The sequence below is a fragment of the Berghia stephanieae genome, chromosome 1, assembly GCF_034508935.2.
Source record: "Berghia stephanieae isolate SIO BIC M18660-M18661 chromosome 1, UCSD_Bste_1.3, whole genome shotgun sequence".
Classification (NCBI taxonomy): domain Eukaryota; kingdom Metazoa; phylum Mollusca; class Gastropoda; order Nudibranchia; family Aeolidiidae; genus Berghia; species Berghia stephanieae.
The window spans coordinates 100,618,764-100,628,763 of record NC_088360.1 but is presented as its reverse complement, the minus strand read 5'-3'; the positions used below and the strand labels follow the sequence as shown (position 1 = coordinate 100,628,763).

The following is a 10,000-nucleotide window of genomic DNA, read 5'->3' as shown; positions in this document are numbered from 1 at the left end:
AATTTTTTTAAAAGTTCAGATATACAGTGGAAATTGTCCGTCTGAACTTATGGTCATAACTGACCAAAAAAAAATGACGTCAAAATGCCAGTCTTTTGCCACAAACGAAAACAAATCGTGACTTGTATTCAATAGTTCTTTTGCCACAAAAGAAAACAAATCGTGAGTTGTATTCAATAGTTTAACCAATGAAATAACTTGTTTCCATGAGCTCTACTAACGACAACTCACTAGACGCTACACAAACCTAAAAAATGACGTCAAATTTCCAGTCCTAGAGGGTTCTTGTGTCAGGCCTGATACTGAAATCCAAAAGGACTGGCAGTTTGACGTCATTATTTGGTTTTTGCACCGTCTAGTGAGTTGTCGTTAGTAGAGCTCATGGAAACAAGTTATTTTATTGGTTGAACTATTGAATACAACTCACGATTTGTTTTCTTTTGTGGCAAAAGAACTATTGAATACAAGTCACGATTTGTTTTCGTTTGTGGCAAAAGACTGGCATTTTGACGTCATTTTTTTTTGGTCAGTGTCAGCGTAGCCATCGTTATGTTATAGCCTGATACTGAAATCCAAAAGGACTGGCAGTTTGACGTCATTATTTGGTTTTTGCAATGCTTAGTGAGTTGTCTTTAGTAGAGCTCAAGGAAACAAGTTATTTCATTGGTTGAACTATTGAATACAACTCACGATTTGTTTTCTTTTGTGGCAAAAGACTGGCATTTTGACGTCATTTTTTGGTCAGTATCAGGCCATAACTTGACGAAGGCCACGGTGTCAGGCCATAACTTTACGAAGGCCACGGTCAGGCTACAGATAGTTCGAAGATGACATCACTGAGGTCTTTGTTATTGTATTTTGCCATCCGCGTTTATGAGTAATGCTCACTGAACTGTATTAACCCGACTATAAACGTTCATGGATACACACAGTTTTGTGTGTTGGTCCGTTATACTTCCGGATGGCAATGTTATGAGCTTCTTAGCCAAGCGCATACTATCTATATGTTAACGATGGCTACGATTCGATCCACTCCTATCGATGTGCATCTATTTGCAGGTCTGATAACCCAATTCATTATGGGGTCATTGCTGTTTTGGAAATCTAAAAACAAAGTCGTAAAATAGTGCCCATTAAAACAAGATTAAACTAGGCCCATAACTGTGTCCGAATGTCAGACCTGCATATATGCACACGTCGACTCCTATGATAGTACCAGGCTGATGAGACGATTGGTCAAATAATGAATAAATGAGCTTTTGTAAATCCCGGATTCCTTTCACGGGGGTCTCGTTAGCTCAGTTGGTAGAGCATTCGCAAGCAAAGGGACGGAGATCGATTCCGGGTGCAGTGGAGATTCTTTTCTGACCCCCCCCCCCCCCCCCCCGTTCATTCAGCAGTGATTGGGTAGCTGGGCCTGATAGATCTGGCGGAAAGGATTTTATGATAGACTAGGGTCCTAACCAAAGGGTTGCAAGCGATTGCTATTATTGTCCGTTTCACGCTATGTTGAAAATGTTGCTCGAAGGAAACAATAACGATAAGTAATCTCCAATATATTAGACGAAAACAGACACTGTGGACGTTTCGGGTTTCCCCTTTATCAACAAAACACGATATATAAAACACTAAGGGCTATTATTATTATTTATTTAGGACAAATATCTCATTCGTCCTTAGTATTTTATTCATCGTGTTTTGTTGATAAAGGGGAATCCCGAAACGTCCACAGTAGCTGTCTTCGTCGAATAAATTGAAGCTTATAATTCAACACTTTTCGTTATTGTTTCACGCTATAGAAACCTGGATAAACTCCGGCTCCATGGGCCGATGGCTCAGAGTGACTACTAGTTCTTTCACGGCTTTTGTAAACAAGTTTGAAAATCAAAATAGACAAGAGTTATTGATATGAAAACTGCTGTTCTCTGAAAAGAAAAAGAAAAATATTTTTTTTCAAAGTTTGGTCAGAAAACTCTTCCTTCAAATATCGATAGATTTAAAAAGACCCTAATCATGTGAAAATCTTTCAAACCTGGGACTTTTAATTATTCCCGTATTTGGGAGTTTTTGGCAAAATTATGTCGTTTTAATCGATCAATATTTGAAGGATCAGTTTTCTGGCCAATTTTTTTTAATGTGTTTTTCCAAAACAAGAATGGAAAGTGGAGTACGGTAGAATAATATGAGATATTGATCTCTGTGCCTGTATTTAGGGTAGATAAAAAGGCAAGGGAAGACAGAACAACCGTGACTTACGATGATATTGATTTTATTATTATTTTAATGAAATAACAATATTAAAAAGGAATAGAATTATGCGGCTATGTGGTCTAGTTTAGACATGCCAACTCTGACGAAACATTCGTAAAACTACGAAATAATTTTGGTTCCAATTTCAGAGATTTATGAGCATCAAAAGTGATTGACAATTATTAAAAATAAATGTTGATGCAAGACTACATAATTTTAAAGGATGATGAAGTAGTGTTATTTAATCATTGTGATGGTACATTCTTGAATTTTAAAGTTAGCTTAGCAACTACAATTTTTATCTTCTAAAACTTACGTGTGTTTTTTTTAGTTTTCAAATAGGCAGGTCTGGTCTAGTTGTATGACACTCGATTTAAAACCAGACTGTCCAGGGTTCGAGTCTCGTTCTCAGCGGTGCATAGTTGAGTCCTTGGAAAAAGCTCTTTACTCACATTCTCTCACCGTACTAAGGTGTAAAATGAGTCCTTGACAGTTAACAGCGTTGCATCCGTCCAGAAAATTGTAACATCGCCCAACAGGCGTCATGTCTAATCCTACTAGGGACCAAGCCAACATTAATTAAAGCGCTTTGAGTATGTTAAGTGCATATTGCCCTATATAAATGTTCTATTTTTTTTATTTTTTTTAGAAACTGCAGATTAATTTATAAAGATACATTTTGTGGATATTCCGGGTTTCCCCTTTCTCAACAAAACAGGATGAATGAGACGCTAAAGACAAATTAATGAGAGATTTCTCATTAATTTGGCTTTAGTGTTTCGTTCACCGTATTTTCTTGACAAAGGGAAAAGCCGAAACGTTCACATCATGACTTTATCAATTAAAATAAAGCTCAGATTCCATATTATTATTGTTATCTTTTATCCGAGTATCAAGCAGCAACATTTGCATTGATTTTTTTTATTCTATATGAGTTAAAGCGACGGTAAAGATTATATTAAGGTTTTAGATGTTTGTTTGTTTTGTTTTGTTTTTTTTTTTTGTTTTGTTTTTTTTTTTGTTGGTTTTTTAAAAATACTATCAGCATTATCAGGCAGACCGTCCTACTTGAAAATGTTAATATTCGTAATTTTTCGGAGATAAAAATTGTAGTAGCGATAGTTAACTTCAAAAGTCAACAATTTACCATCACAGGGATTTAAATAACATTGTGTACTATGGCATCAGCCTTAATTTTCTGTAAGTTTTAATGACTAAGAGATACTCGTAAAGCTCTGAAATTATAACAAAAGTTTCGTAATTCTACGAATTTTTCGTAAAAGGAGGAAGGTCTGTGCGGCTATGTGGTCTAGTGGTATGACACTCGCTTTCGGATCGGAAGGTCCTGGGTTCGAGCCTCGCTCGGCGCATAGTTGAGTCCTTGGAAAAGACTCTTTGCTCACATTCTCTCACCGTACTCAGGTGTAAAATGAGTACCTGGCCGTTAACAGCGTTGTCTTTGTCCGAAAAATAGTAAAATCGCCTAACAGGCGTCATGTCTCGTCCTACATGTTAAATGTTGCTGTTGACCAGGGACCCCTTGTAAAGCGCATTGAGCACGTTAAGTGGATATTGCGCTATATAAATGCTCAATTTTTTATATTTTTTTTTTTTAGGTTCGTGAGGCCAAAATACCAAGACGAAAAAAATCCACTCCACGTCATTTTGTTTATCTAGCGTGCGATAATAAAACATTTTCTTTTATTGATGCTGTGCGCTTAGTTAAATTAGTCACAACACCCGTCGGGATATAACGTACCAACACACAAAACTATGTTTTACAGTAAAGGTCTATAGATAGTATGCGCTTGGATAAGAAGTTCACAACATTGCCATCCGGAAGTATAACTGACCAACACACAAACTATGTGTAACCTTAAAAGTTTAAAGTCTGGATGATACCGTTTAGTGAGAATTACTCATAAACGCCGATGACAAAAAGCAATAACAAAGACTCGAGTGATGTCAACTTCATTCTATCTATAGTCTAATTATACAATTTAGTGAGAACTGCTCTTAAAAAATGACTGGCTAAAAACAATAACAAAGAGCTGAGTGACGTCAATTTCGTTTCTTCTATTGATTTGACCGGAAAGCGTTCAAACATGTTATCGGTGGCAGATATATTATAATATAAAAGATCGCGAAACTTCTGAAGTGGCAATATTATGGTTTTAATAGCAGCAGACGATGCGTATCTATGCCAAGTCCGTAAACATGATTTGGCCCATGCTTACGTGTAATACAATTGGATTCAATAGTCTGATGTCACGTCGCCCAGCAACGTCGGCCATCATGGTTCTAAACAAAGAAAATCGGTACTTTTTATTATTCGTGCTGGCTAGAACTGTTCATATGTCTTGTGTCAGAACGTATATAAGTCAGCACATGATCATATTTATAATGTTTTTCTCCTCTGGATACACTTTCATGCTCGTCGGAGAAATATTTCATTAGGGCGTCCGCCATTGTTCCGATAGTTTAGAGCCAGTTACTAAGTTACTATGCGTCATTACGAGGGAAGTGACGTCATGACCGTTGAAGGCTATTGAGATTTGCCTCCGGTTTTCGCAGCTTTCTATATTGAGGTGGGTGATTTCTTCTCACTAAATTCTCTCAGACTATAAACTTTTTGTGTATTTGTACATTGATATGGTGGACAGAAATGGTGTGTATATTTTATTTAAACATAAACCTTAAATTCTCAAATGCCATGTTTACCGACTTGACATTGAACACCCACAAACGGAAGGAGCCCCTTCGTGTCCTGTTTCCATGTTTCATTTTAAGTCTTGGATGTTATAATGTTACTTGATGTCTCTAAACAGTATATTATTGTCGCGCGGGTTGATATGGATGGAGAGAAAAAAAAACAATAAGTTAGGCTTCCAATATGACACACCGATCTCTCTTCTAATTAAAAAAAAATTAATGGGCTTTTATATAGCGCAATATCCACTAAACGTGCTCAAAGTGCTTTACAAGGAGTCCCTGACCAACAGCAACACGTAATACGTAGAACGAGACATGACGCCTGTAAGGCGACATTACATTTTTTTTCCGACATAAACAACGCTATTAACGGCCATGTACTAATTTTACACCTTAGTACGGTGAGAGAATGTGAGTAAAGAGCCTTTTCCAAGGACACAACTATGCGCCGAGCGAGGCTCGAACCCAGGACCTGAAATACCAGCAAACAAAGCTGTGCCATTCTATTTCACCAATATGGGACACAAACACGCCCAAATAGACCTCATTATGGACGCCCACTATGGACGCCCAATAGACCTCAACAACATCAGCGACACGGCATAAAACAGGCAGGTATCGAGATTCCCCTGCTGCACAGAAATTATGAAGGCCGCCGAGGCTGCAAAGTCGGTCGACTGTACCAGCGAACAGCTTGAAGTCAATCAGTGAATGATTTTGATAAGAAATGTTATGGCTGAGGTCATTTATTTAATTACTACGCCCTTCCGCCACGGCATCATTAGATCCAGTCGCCTAGGCACTCCATGAAGGAATATAGATAATCCATCAAACAAACTGCCTGATGTCAACAACATGTCTCACCCATGTTGTCCAAGTGAGCAAATTGGGGGTTAATAATCTTGCCCAATGAAAAAAGCGAAAGTGTCTGAAGCGGGGCTCGAACACGGATCACAGTGCAATACAGTTCTTGGGCGGTGGGTTATAATGTGGTTTAATGTTAAGTCATAACAAATAATATTGTCTCTTATTTATCTGTCAATCTCCAAAAACTACGTCAATACTTTCGTTAACTCACTCAATCCTAGAGATTTTTGCTACTTTTCAACATTGGAAAAATATGTATTAAAAATGAGCATGTACATAGATAGTTTTATTCAACTACCATGAACATGTAAAAATTAAGAACATTAGCTTTGTAACTAAGCCTATAATTTGTCTCATAAAAATGTAATAAATAGGCACGGGGTAAAAGTAAACCCGGGTATACTACGGATATATTCGTTGTTAGGGTTGAGTGAGTTAATCTGGCAAATTTACAGCTCGCTATAAAAACATAAAAACACTTAAAGACAATTTTGTTATGTACACACATTGAAACGTAGGACATAAAAACAATACTGGCATAGTACAAGTATAATAATGTAGGCCTACTTAAGGCGCTTTACTTTTTACAGATTAACATACATCATATCATAACTGTTTTCCTTCCAAAAATTGTATTATCTGACCTGGTAAAGCATTGCAATTTTTAAAAATTGAAAACCCTCGAGTACCACTCAGCCCCCGTTTTTTTATTTATTTTTTTTTATTTTATAGCTAGAAACGTGTCCCTTTTGCTTGCACTTTCGTACTCTGGAAAAAAAAAACACTTCAGAAACATTTAGCCAGAAAACTCGTCATTGAAATATCGATCGATTAAAATGACCCTCATCTTGGCAAAACTCTCAAACCTGGTACTTCACCTCGCCAAGTCATTTTAAAATCGACCCATATTATTATTTGAAGTACTTCTGGTCAAAATTTCTAATTTGAAAAAAAAAAAAAAAGAAAGATAAAAACTTGAGAATTTATATAGCGCAATATCCACAAAACGCGCTCAAAGCGCTTTACGGGGGGTCCCTGACCAACAGCAACGCGTAACGTGTAGAACGCAATGTGCAGAGTGGTATATGATAGCGGTTACCTAAATATTGTGGTTATTAAAAGACATTAATCGGTTGCTTAAGTATCTTTAGTGGACAGAACTACCTATTTCACAACTAAGTCACAATATAGTCCTAATTATGAAAGTGATAACTCCGAGAATCTATCTTAAAGTCCAAGAATCGATAATGACACCAAATATTCATTATTCAATATTATTCACTATCAAAAATCGGAACGCTCTTCCCGAATCAGGTGTGAACAAGACAGATTTAGAAGCATTCAAACGAAGATTATCAAAATTCTTCAGCCTAAACACCAACAATGGCTTTCACATTGAACAACTCTATCCGCCCTCGAATACAAGTGTGTGTGTGTGTTCAGAATTGAGTCGACTTAATAGAGCTCAAGGAAACAAGTGATTCAATTAGCTGAACGTTTATATCGACATAATACCAGCGTGATGCGATGGGTTACAAATTTAGTTTTATCCCTCTACTAAAACTAAATTTGTAACCCACCGTATCAAGCCGGTATTATTATGTCGATATAAACCAGATACCAAGAAGTGTATTTCAAGTCGACCCGATCATGACTATGGAAATTTTAATCTTTCTAAATTTAAGAAAATGTTACTCAGTGTCTCATAACGCCGTGCACATATTTGCAGGTCTGATAACCCAATTCCTTATTGGGTCATTGTTGTAATGGAAATCTCAAAAAAAAGGTACGTACAATATTGTCCATTACAACAATGTTAAACTAGGTCCATAATTGAGTTCGGATGTCAGACCTGCATATATGTACACGTTGTCTCATACCGATATAATGTCGGGATCATTCGACCTCCAAAATTGAATTTAGAGTTAAAATGATATTAAATTAAATACGAACTTTTGAGGGGGGTTTACAATGTAAGAAATTGTGTTTATTCGCCCCAGTAACGAATATAATGTAACCCCCTAAGTGTCCTAATATGTGTGTTCTTTAACTCTCTCCTTACCAGCCATTTTCAGGATTTTCCCCAAAATTTCACACCCAACTAACACAAAAATATATTTTTATCACTCTGACACAATAGCAGTAAAGTTCTTGCGATACATAATTTCTTTAGCAAAACATGCTCTAAAACACACTGTTCGTGTTCTTTAAATTTAACGATGTACCAGAGAAATTTGAATAATAAGAAAAAGGTTGTTTGTATCGTAACGTATGTGACGATTTTCCTGTAGTTGGTAAGGAGAGGGTTAAGTTAAATTTTCAGCCCCTATCTATCTCATCCCGCCACCATTTTGAGACGATCGCCCACAATCATCTTAACCAAACTTTGTTCAGCACACAATATGTGACCCATACCAAGTCGGTATTTTGTCCGTATAGACCAGATACCGAAAAGAGTACCTCAAGTCAGCCTGTTGAGAAATATGAAATTTAGTCTTTCTAATTCGAAGAAAATGACTTTATTCTTCTGAATGATATACAATAATTTGTGAGGTGATCTAGCAAAACCCGTGCGTCGCGTCGGATGTCGGAAAAATTCGAATCCCATATTATTTCATATTTCAATAGAGACACTATTTCTTGACAAAATGTAGTTTGAATTTTGTAATTATCTCAATTAAGGCCGAAGTTATTCACATTTAAAGGGAGGAGATCAAACATTTAAGAAACGGAGAAAATCGTCTTTAAAGACAAGCCATACATATTTATTACTCTTCGATAGAGTTCGGGAAAAAAAAATTTAATTAACTTATCTATAAGCTTCAAATTGTAAAATGCTTTTGTGAGAATGTAGTTGAATAGATAATAAAAACGATGGAGTGAAAAAACGAAAACCATGGAGATGACGATTTTTTACTTTATTCGCTCGTATCTCAAAACTAGCTCGTGCACACATTTGATCATTTTTATCTATTACTACAAATTCTATTTTAAGAATCTGATTCACCACGACATAATACCGCAGTGAGACGATCGGTTTCATATATATACAAACCTAATGGTGCTTTGCTTTTAGGTAAAATACTCACAACATCCGCCGGCCATATTAAATATACCAACACACAAATCAGAGTGTAACCTTTAACTTGTCTAGTCGGGTTGATATGATATAGTGAGAACTAATCACTAACAGGCTGTCAACAAATGAAAACAAAGAGCAGAGTGACGTCGACCTTACAAGTCTGATAGCCGAACGCAATTATGGGCATGTTGTAATGGACATTTTTCTTTTTTTTTTTTTTTGCGATTGTTTGAGAATATTTCCATTACAACAATGAATGAGCCCACAACAATTTGGGTTATCAGACCTATAAATAAGTACACATGCACTAAAACCAATTTCACTGACATTTCTACAATGGTATCCGGGTAGGAAATGTAACACACAACATTATAAATTAATAAGTTGGTACTAAAAACCAACTCTGTACAAACAAACAAAAATACAAATCCCAAAGGTTTGTTTTCTCTCCCTAACACCACCTCACCTCTCAACCTCTCTGTTTCCTCTCTTTTCACAAACTAATGAAATTGAAAATCCCTTAGGCTTGCCGTAACCAGTTCATCGATAAAAGGTTGGTGGTTGGGGGGGGGGGGGGAGGGGGTAGTCGTGATTTCATTGGAGTATTGTTGTTGACACTTATCCTGCAGCCCTCAAAAGACTCGACCGATCCTCCGATTCACTGATCCAAAGCAAGCCAGTTTAGATTCGTCAGTCAGTCAGTCCGCCCGTCAGTCTGTCAGTGCCTCACGTGTGAAAGAGTCGCTGTATTGAATAAGTAGGAACAGTAGTTAGATTCCTTCAGAGCCGTATGACAAATGGAACAGAACTGGAGTTTCTCCCGGTTCCTGTGACAATAAACGAACAACAGTAACAATAATACATATTTGGTTACACGTTCAATAAGACGCGAGAGTATATCGAAAGGTATTTTCCTCAAGATCTAAGAGATCCAGCTACCAAATCAGTGCTGGGCTGATAGAGGGGTGGGGGGGGGGGGGTCTGAATTAAAATTTTTAAAATGACTTATGAAAAAATACGCGCTTATTATGATAATATCTACTGGATGTGCTTGAAGTACTTTACAAGAGGCCACAAGCCAACAGCAAC

General features: G+C 36.9%; 1 protein-coding gene across 2 annotated transcripts in view; it reads right to left on the bottom strand.

Moving 5' to 3' along the window:
• LOC144962546 (uncharacterized) overlaps positions 1-10,000 on the bottom strand; it is a 44,741-nt gene that overhangs the window by 19,551 nt on the left and 15,190 nt on the right. The window contains exon 1 of one of the 2 annotated variants that reach the window (XM_078895575.1): positions 9,378-9,466. The exons of the other annotated variant lie outside the window; for it this stretch is intronic. The gene's annotated coding sequence lies outside the window, so the exon portion shown is untranslated. Of the gene's footprint in view, positions 1-9,377; positions 9,467-10,000 lie in introns of those variants that run through there. 2 annotated transcript variants of the gene reach the window in all.